This window comes from Eulemur rufifrons, chromosome 30 (genome assembly GCF_041146395.1).
Source record: "Eulemur rufifrons isolate Redbay chromosome 30, OSU_ERuf_1, whole genome shotgun sequence".
Lineage (NCBI taxonomy): Eukaryota > Metazoa > Chordata > Mammalia > Primates > Lemuridae > Eulemur > Eulemur rufifrons.
In genome coordinates, this window is record NC_091012.1 from 11367127 (window position 1) to 11374752 (window position 7626).

Genomic DNA, 7626 nt, shown 5'->3' on the forward strand with positions numbered 1-7626 from the left:
CAGGCGGCCGAGTCCCTGGAGGTCCGCTGGCACCTGCCCCTGACCGCTGACCACACTGTACCGTCCTCACAGGGAGATGCCTGGTCCTCCAGGAAGGGCCGTGGTTTTTCACTGGGAGTTAAAAGCTTCACTCGAAGGCAGTAGCCCAGGGAGCGCTCAGCAGGAGAGACACTGTCTCAAGTACCAGGTTTTGTTGTGTGTGGTTTTTATTCAAGTGTGACTTCTGCCTGTAAATTAAGGAGCTTTCAGGCCACCTGGGTTTTGTATTTTCAGTACTGAGAGGTGAAGTCCAAAGGCAGGGCCCTTTACCCACTGAGAGAGAGCGCACTCCTACTAGTGGTGAGAGGCAATGTCCCCTTTTGGCACCACAACATTGATATTTTAAAGTAAGAAAAACTTTCCCAGTCGCTAGTTTTTAACACCCTTTTCCTCACAGCTGCCCATGACGTGTCCACACTCAGGGTGATGATGACGCTCTGGCCATCTTCTGTTTTGATTCGCTTCAGCCCTGGCTGCCCAGGCTGGTTGCTGTCCTGGCAGATGCTGATGCGGGGGTCTCCAGCACGTGTGAAGGACTCCTCGCGGCATTGTTCACCTGGCAGTGGACCGCAGTGGGGATTGGTACCACAGGAGTCCCGTTTTGCGTTACACTTTTTACTGGTAGCTGGTGTTGACCTAGAGGTGTCTGTTGTACTGATAATGAAGATCCTCATCAATCTAACACTAACCTATTACCTGGCTTCTGTAATCACGCTCACCTATTGCATCAGCCACCTGAGACCCCACCCCTCGGACCACCCCGACCTAATAAGAGTGGAAAAAAACCCAGTAGGCGGGCTCAGAACTTGGTGGTAAGTCCGCTCTGAGCCCGCCAGCAAATAAACCTTGATTCTCTGACTCCCTGTGTGCCGCTTGGTTTGTCCTTGGAACCACACACTGTAACACTTGCTATAACGCTCCTACAGTGACCATCTGGACAGAGGTGGTCTGTGACATCTGAATGATCTGGCTGGCAGCACCTAATGTGCCATGGCTAATTGCAGCAACAGGTTCTACTTTTACTTCCCTGTGATTTCTATTCTCTTGCAGCTGGGCCCTAGCAGAGGCCAACACAGCTGTCTGAGTGACTACAGCTTGTCCTGAGACAGTGTAGGTGTTCGCTGGGGCCAGTCCAGCCATGCTGGTGACTGTCACTGCTGGTATCTGGTGGAGGACATGAACTGTCTGCACGAAGGGTGGCTGCAAGGTCACTAGGTCACCACCTTGCAGTGGTCACTAGGGTGGCAGCAGTGTAGGCAGCAGTCTTAGCCACCTGTAGTAGCTGCCACTGAATGGTGATTAAGACCAGCTGGCTGGACAGAGGTGACTCTGGTGAGCTTTGGGCAAACCAGGCTTCTTGGATGATGGCAAGTCTGGGGTGTCAGTTGCCAGGCTCAGGCTCCCGATGGGCCAGCAAGGCTTCCCTCCACAGGCTCTCAGGGCTCTGGGGCCACTGCAGTGAGCAGACACTACTCCAGCGAGACTGGGAGAGGCTCCTAGAAGAGAGTGGTCACAGAGAGGTTCTAAAGCAAGGTACACTCCTAGGCTGCCTTTTCCTAAAAGCCTGCTCTGTTAATTTGCTTTCAGAGGCAGGATCTCTACCTTCCAGAATGAGCCTTTTCCTGGTTCTTCCTGGGACTGTGGTACTTGGATGAAATAACAATTCAGACAGAGATTGTTGGGAACTGAATTCTGCCACTCCTTGTCAGTCTTGTAGTATGGATAATTTTTAGTGATGTGCATATAAATTCCATTTAGGATGAGTTGTATACCAGGAGCCATTGTAATTGCTTGTACTATTGTGCATAGGAATAAGGTGGCTTTGATCATTCTTTGGGCTTCCTCCACCGGAAGCTTCCTTTTCATTTTTTGGGTGCGAGTTTTCAGCCACTAAATTGAGGTCGGATGGCATCAGTGGGCCCATTTGGAAACCTGAAGACCCCACTTCCTGGGGGTTGGATGGGCAGGAGTTGGTAGCACTGATAGTTCCTGCTGGGGAGGGAAGGGGAATGATGAGGTGGGCCATGGTGTTTGGAATGTTGATGGTCAGAGGAGAGAGGTGCGGCTGCACAGCCTTCGCTGGGGACTCAGGCGCCTCTTGCTTCTTCCTCTTCGGGCCAGATAGGGAAGTGAAAGTTGGATTGAAGTTTGTGCTTGGAAACCTGGTGCATGAAGCTTGGTAGCTGCAGCAGCGGCACCCGGTGCCTCTGGAACACCTGTCCACAAACACGCTGTTCTGGCCAAGGCAATGCAACTGGAAATCATCACTTTAGGCCTGGGCTGTGCAGGCGGTGGGTCCCGGGCTGTCCAGTCATGGCCAGCGCTGCCGCTCGGGATCGTCAAGATCTCGAGGTGGCACTGGAAGATGAAGCTCCAGTGGCCCATGCTCACATCCACTGAGCCCTGCAACCAGATGTACTTGATGGTCACCGAGTGCTTGGTATTAGGTACTCAAACTGGCAGCCCTCCAGCTGTGCCACTTCCCCGCAGCCTGGCCGGGACCACCACCCCTGACCCCACCGCCCATTATGGGGGCTGCTGAAGCCACAGCCATCGGCCTGAGTGAGAGTCCAGCGCCACTCACTGGGAGCTAGGAGCCAGAGCAGAGGCCTCCGGTTTGCCAGAGAGCCAGCCAATTAGCAGCGGCTAGTGGCCACAATCTCAATTTAATAAATTTATAATGTTAAATTCAAGCACATATAAACCACTGAGAAGTTTCAACAGAATACAAATAAAAGCCAATGAGAAGGAAATCAAAATAGTACCCTACAAAACTTTATTGAATGCAAAGAAGGAATTGATGGAGGGAATAAAGAAAAAAAAGGTAAGAGGTACACAGGAAACAAATAGTAAAATAGCATAGATAAGTTCCTCCTTATCAGTAATTAATTAAGTGTAAACATATGGAACTCTACAATGAAAAGGAAGAAACTGGAGGAATATATTTTAAACAACAAACAACAAAATGATCCAAGTATGTGTTATCTACAAAAGCTATATTTTATATTCAAAGATATATATATATATATATGTATATATGTTGAAAGTGAAAGGATAGAAAAACATATTCCATGCAACATTAGGTGTCTATGTTATTATCAGACAAAATAAACTCTATTCCAAAACATTTTATAAAAGATACAGGCCATTATTTATTGAAAAAACAATTGATTCATCAAAAAGATACAATTACAAACATTTATGCACCAAGCAATAGAACGCCAAAATATATCGGACAAGTATTGACAAAATGGATAGAAGAAATCATTCTACAATACAGGTTGGAAACTTTAATACCCCATTTTCTTTAATGGATAGATGGTCTGGACAGAAGATCTGTAAGGAAAGGAAGATTTGAAAAGTGCTATAAACCAGCCAAATAGAGCAGACATAAAGAAATTCCTCCACAGAGCATAAGGCACATTTCTATCAAGCCCAGATGGAAATTCTCCAGGTTAGACCACATAGTAGAGCAGAAAATAAGTGACACGAAATGTAAAAAGACGGAAGTTATAACAAGTATCTTCTCTGACCACAATAGAATGAAGCCAGGCATCAAAAACAAAAGGAAAAATGCAAACTTTGTAAATAGGAAATTAAACAGCACAGTCATAAGCAATCAATGAAACAAAGAAGATAATACAAAAGAAATTGGAAAATACTGAGAGGGAAATAGAAATGAAAACACAATATAACAGAACATAGATTCAGTGACTGCAGTGCTTAGAGGGATGGTTAAAGCAGTGAATGCCTATATGAAACAAGAAGAAATGTCTTGGAAAACCCTATATTACAATAGAAGGACTTAGAAAAATAAAGGCAAATGAAACCCAAGCCTAATAGAACAAAGGACTAATAAATATTACAGTGAAGACAAATAAAATTGAGAGGAGAAAAACATTAGAGAAAATGAACAAAACTAAAAGTTAGTTCTCTGATAGGATTAACAAAATTGATAAATATGTAGGTACACTGACCAAGAATGTAGAAGAGAAGATATGAATATTTACAATCATAAATGAAAGTGGAGACACTAATAAATACCTTACAGAAATAAAATGGATTATAGAAGAATGTTATCAGCAGTTGCACAAAGAGATAACCTGAATGAAATGAACAAACTTCTATAAACACATACATTACTGAAAGTGACTGATGAGGAAACAGATAATAGGAACAAACCTATAAAATATAAAGAGGCTGAATTAGAAAAAAAAATCAATCAAACATATTAAAGCAACTCCCAACAAAGAAAAACAGTACCAGATGGCTTTCCTGGTTAAGTCTACCAAATATTTCAGAATTTTTAAAAATTCTCCTCAGACTCTTACAAAAAATAGAAGAGGTAAGGTCACTTCCAAATATATTCTGTGGAGCCAGAATTACCCTGATCTGAAATACAGATAAAGACACCAAAAGAAAATTAGAGATCAATATTCCTTATGGTCATAGATGCAAAAGAGCCTGAAAAAATAGCAGCTAATTGAATCAAACAATATATTTAAAGGATAATACACAAAAAGCAAGTGGAATTATTTCAGGAATGCAAGATTAATTCAATATAAGAAAATCAATTAATTTAATAACACAATAATAGAATTGAGGAAGAAAACACACACAGCAAATCAGGAAATGCAGAAAAAGCATTTAAATAACAACAAAATCTCTTAGCAAATATGGTTGCACATACCTGTAGTCCCTGCTACTCAGGTGGCTGAGGCAGGAGGATTACTTGGGTCTAAGTGAGTTGAAGGCTGCTGTGCTCTCTACGTTGTGCCTGTGAAGCCACTGCACTTTAGCCGGGGCAACATAGTGAGAACTTCTCTCTAAAAATTAAAAAACAAAACAAAACAAAACAAAAAAAACAACTTTTTTTTTCTATTGACACCTGGCAAATCTACTTTGAATCCATTCTGTTATATGAAGAGGTGTACGTATATGTGTGTGTATATATATACATTTATTATTATTATTATTATTTCAGCATATTGTGGGGGTAGAAAAGTTTAGGTTACGTATATTGCCCTTGCCTCCCCACCCCCCCCGAGTCAGAGCTTCAAACGTGTCCATCCCCTAGACAGTGTGCATCGCACTCAGTATGTATGTATACACCCATCCCCTTCCCTACTCACATCTGTTTGACACCCGTTCAATGTTATTCCTGAATGTGCTCTTAGATGATGATCAGTGAAACCAATATGATGGTGAGTACATGCGGTGTTTATTTTTCCATTCTTGGGATACTTCACCTAGTAGAATGGGTTCCAACTCTATCCAGGAAAATACAAGAGGTGCTATATGACCATTGTTTCTTATCACTGAGTAGTACTCCATGGTATACAAAAAAACCATTTTTGATGAAAGAAGTCAACAAACTAGAAATTGGAAAAAGAGCATTTATTAAAAAAAAAATTAACAAGTCAGTGGGTAAAGCCTAAAATTTCTCCACACCACCTAAGATTGGGAACAAGAGAAGGATGCTCACTTTTCCCCACTTTATTCAACATTGCACTAGAAGACATAATCAGGGAAATTAGGCAGGAAAAATAATAAAACCCATTCAAATTGAGAAAGAAAAAGTAAAATTCTTGCTATTTACATATGGCATGATACTGCCTTTAGAAAAACTCAAATAATCCATAAAAATTTATCAGAGCTAATGAACAATTCAGTAGAATTGGAGGACACAAAATTAACACACAAAGTTCCATGATGTTTCTATATACCAGCAAAAATCAACCTGAAGCAAAAATTAAGAAAACAATTCCACAGAATAGAAAATGGTCTTTAACTATGGAATAATTTTAGTCAAGGAGGTGAAATAATTAAATGCTGAAAAGTACAAAATATTTCTAAGAGTTAAAGAACAGCCTAACAAAGGAAAATGTACCCAGTGTTCATGGATTAAAAAAATTCAAATTGTTAAGATGGCAATACTCCACGAAGTGATCTATATAGTCAATGTATTCCCTATTTTAAAAAGTGCCTGTCTTTTCAGAAGTGGGAAAGTATATTCTCAAATACATAGGAAATTGTCCACCTAGTAGCCAAAAAAACAAAAAAAAAAAAAAAAAACTGAAAAATAGAAGAAAGTAGGAGAGCTCACACTTTCCAGTTTTAAAATATATTACAAAACTGCAGAATCAAAACTGTGGTAATGGCAAATGGGTAGAAAAATAAATATATGGAATACAACTGAGAGTCTACAAATAAACCCATATAATTATTGTCAATTTTTTTTATAGTCACACTTGCATTTGATTAAAAAAATACAAAAATACTCACACACGGTTCCTGTATGAATTCTAATTAAGAAACATTACCTTCAGAATAATAATACTCGGTGATAATTTTCAGAAGACTAAGAGCTTCTTTACCATTTAAGGGGTACATAGGGTGCAGGTGTTTCCGTGAATGTATTCTTAAATAAGAGACTACACCACTCTAATTTGCCTGGCTGTAGCTCTGTTCCAGGTTACTGACTGCTAGTTCATGTTCCAGAGTTTCTTTGCCAACAGGTTATTTACAAAAGAGGCACCTCCAAAGTCTTAGAGTGAATTGGGAAAGGGCTGGTTAAATGAGGAAACAGGCTATCATTGCCCTGTAAAAGTTCATCGTTTCCTTTCCCAATGTATCTTTTTATTGAGAACTTCTATTTTTTATCCTGTGTTCCTCCTCTGCCATCTCACACTCTGGCTCTACCTGCTGTATTTTGGCCACCTGCACCTCATTCATTTGTATCAGTTGTAAGATGGAAATTGGTTGATGGGGTTCTTCCTCACGCATCTTTTTAAAAGCACCTTCCTGGGAGATTTTGCTCCTGTAGTTTTTATTGGAAGTTATTCTGACAGCTGAATAACAAGTGGAGCAGTCCCCTCACATACTGGGAAGCAACGAACTCTTTCTCGTCATTGAACAGTTCTCTATAAGCAGCAGCAAATGATTCTGGGCTGCAGCGTGGGGCGGTATTCGGCCTCTTCCTCCCCCCATCACTGATGCTGCAGGAAGTAGAGCTGCTCAAGGGCATCGTGTTGGCAATCTTCTCCTTCCCCAGGATGTGGGTACTCAGAAGTGGGCTGACACTGGGCTTCACTTTCTCTTTCCTTTCACAGCCTGTAATTGTTTTGGTGCCAGGCTTGAAGTTCTCCAGCACTTCAGCTGTGTGGAATCCCGCTGTGGTACGCTCCTTGCATTCAGCTAAGAGTTGCATGCGTGGCAAGCACTGGCCAGGTGCATCGCTTGAGGGCAGTATTTCCTATATCGCATCACTTCTCTTACGTTCCAGCATATAATCAGAATTTTCTACTAAAGCAAGCAAGAGGCTCTTTTCCAATTCGGAGAGGTATTTGGCAAGTTTTATAATTTTGTCCTTTTGTATTTTTCACTATATTCCGTCTGGACACTAGCTATGTGAGTCCCACAGAGGTGCAAAGAGGCAGCAGCAACATCTGGCCACCAGAGCAAGGGTCACAGGGGGTCTGCTAGGGAGCCCTAACTAACAATTGATTGTGAACTAGGGTGTAGATGCATTTCAGTGGGAGAGGGGAAGAGTTGTCAACAAATAGTGCTAGAAAAACTGGATATCAA

General features: G+C 41.6%; 1 pseudogene; it reads right to left on the reverse strand.

The window, feature by feature from the left end:
* Positions 1 to 305: 305 nt before the first annotated feature.
* Positions 306 to 7249, reverse strand: LOC138378429 (forkhead box protein K2-like; annotated as a pseudogene).
* Between the last annotated feature and the right edge of the window lie 377 nt (positions 7250 to 7626).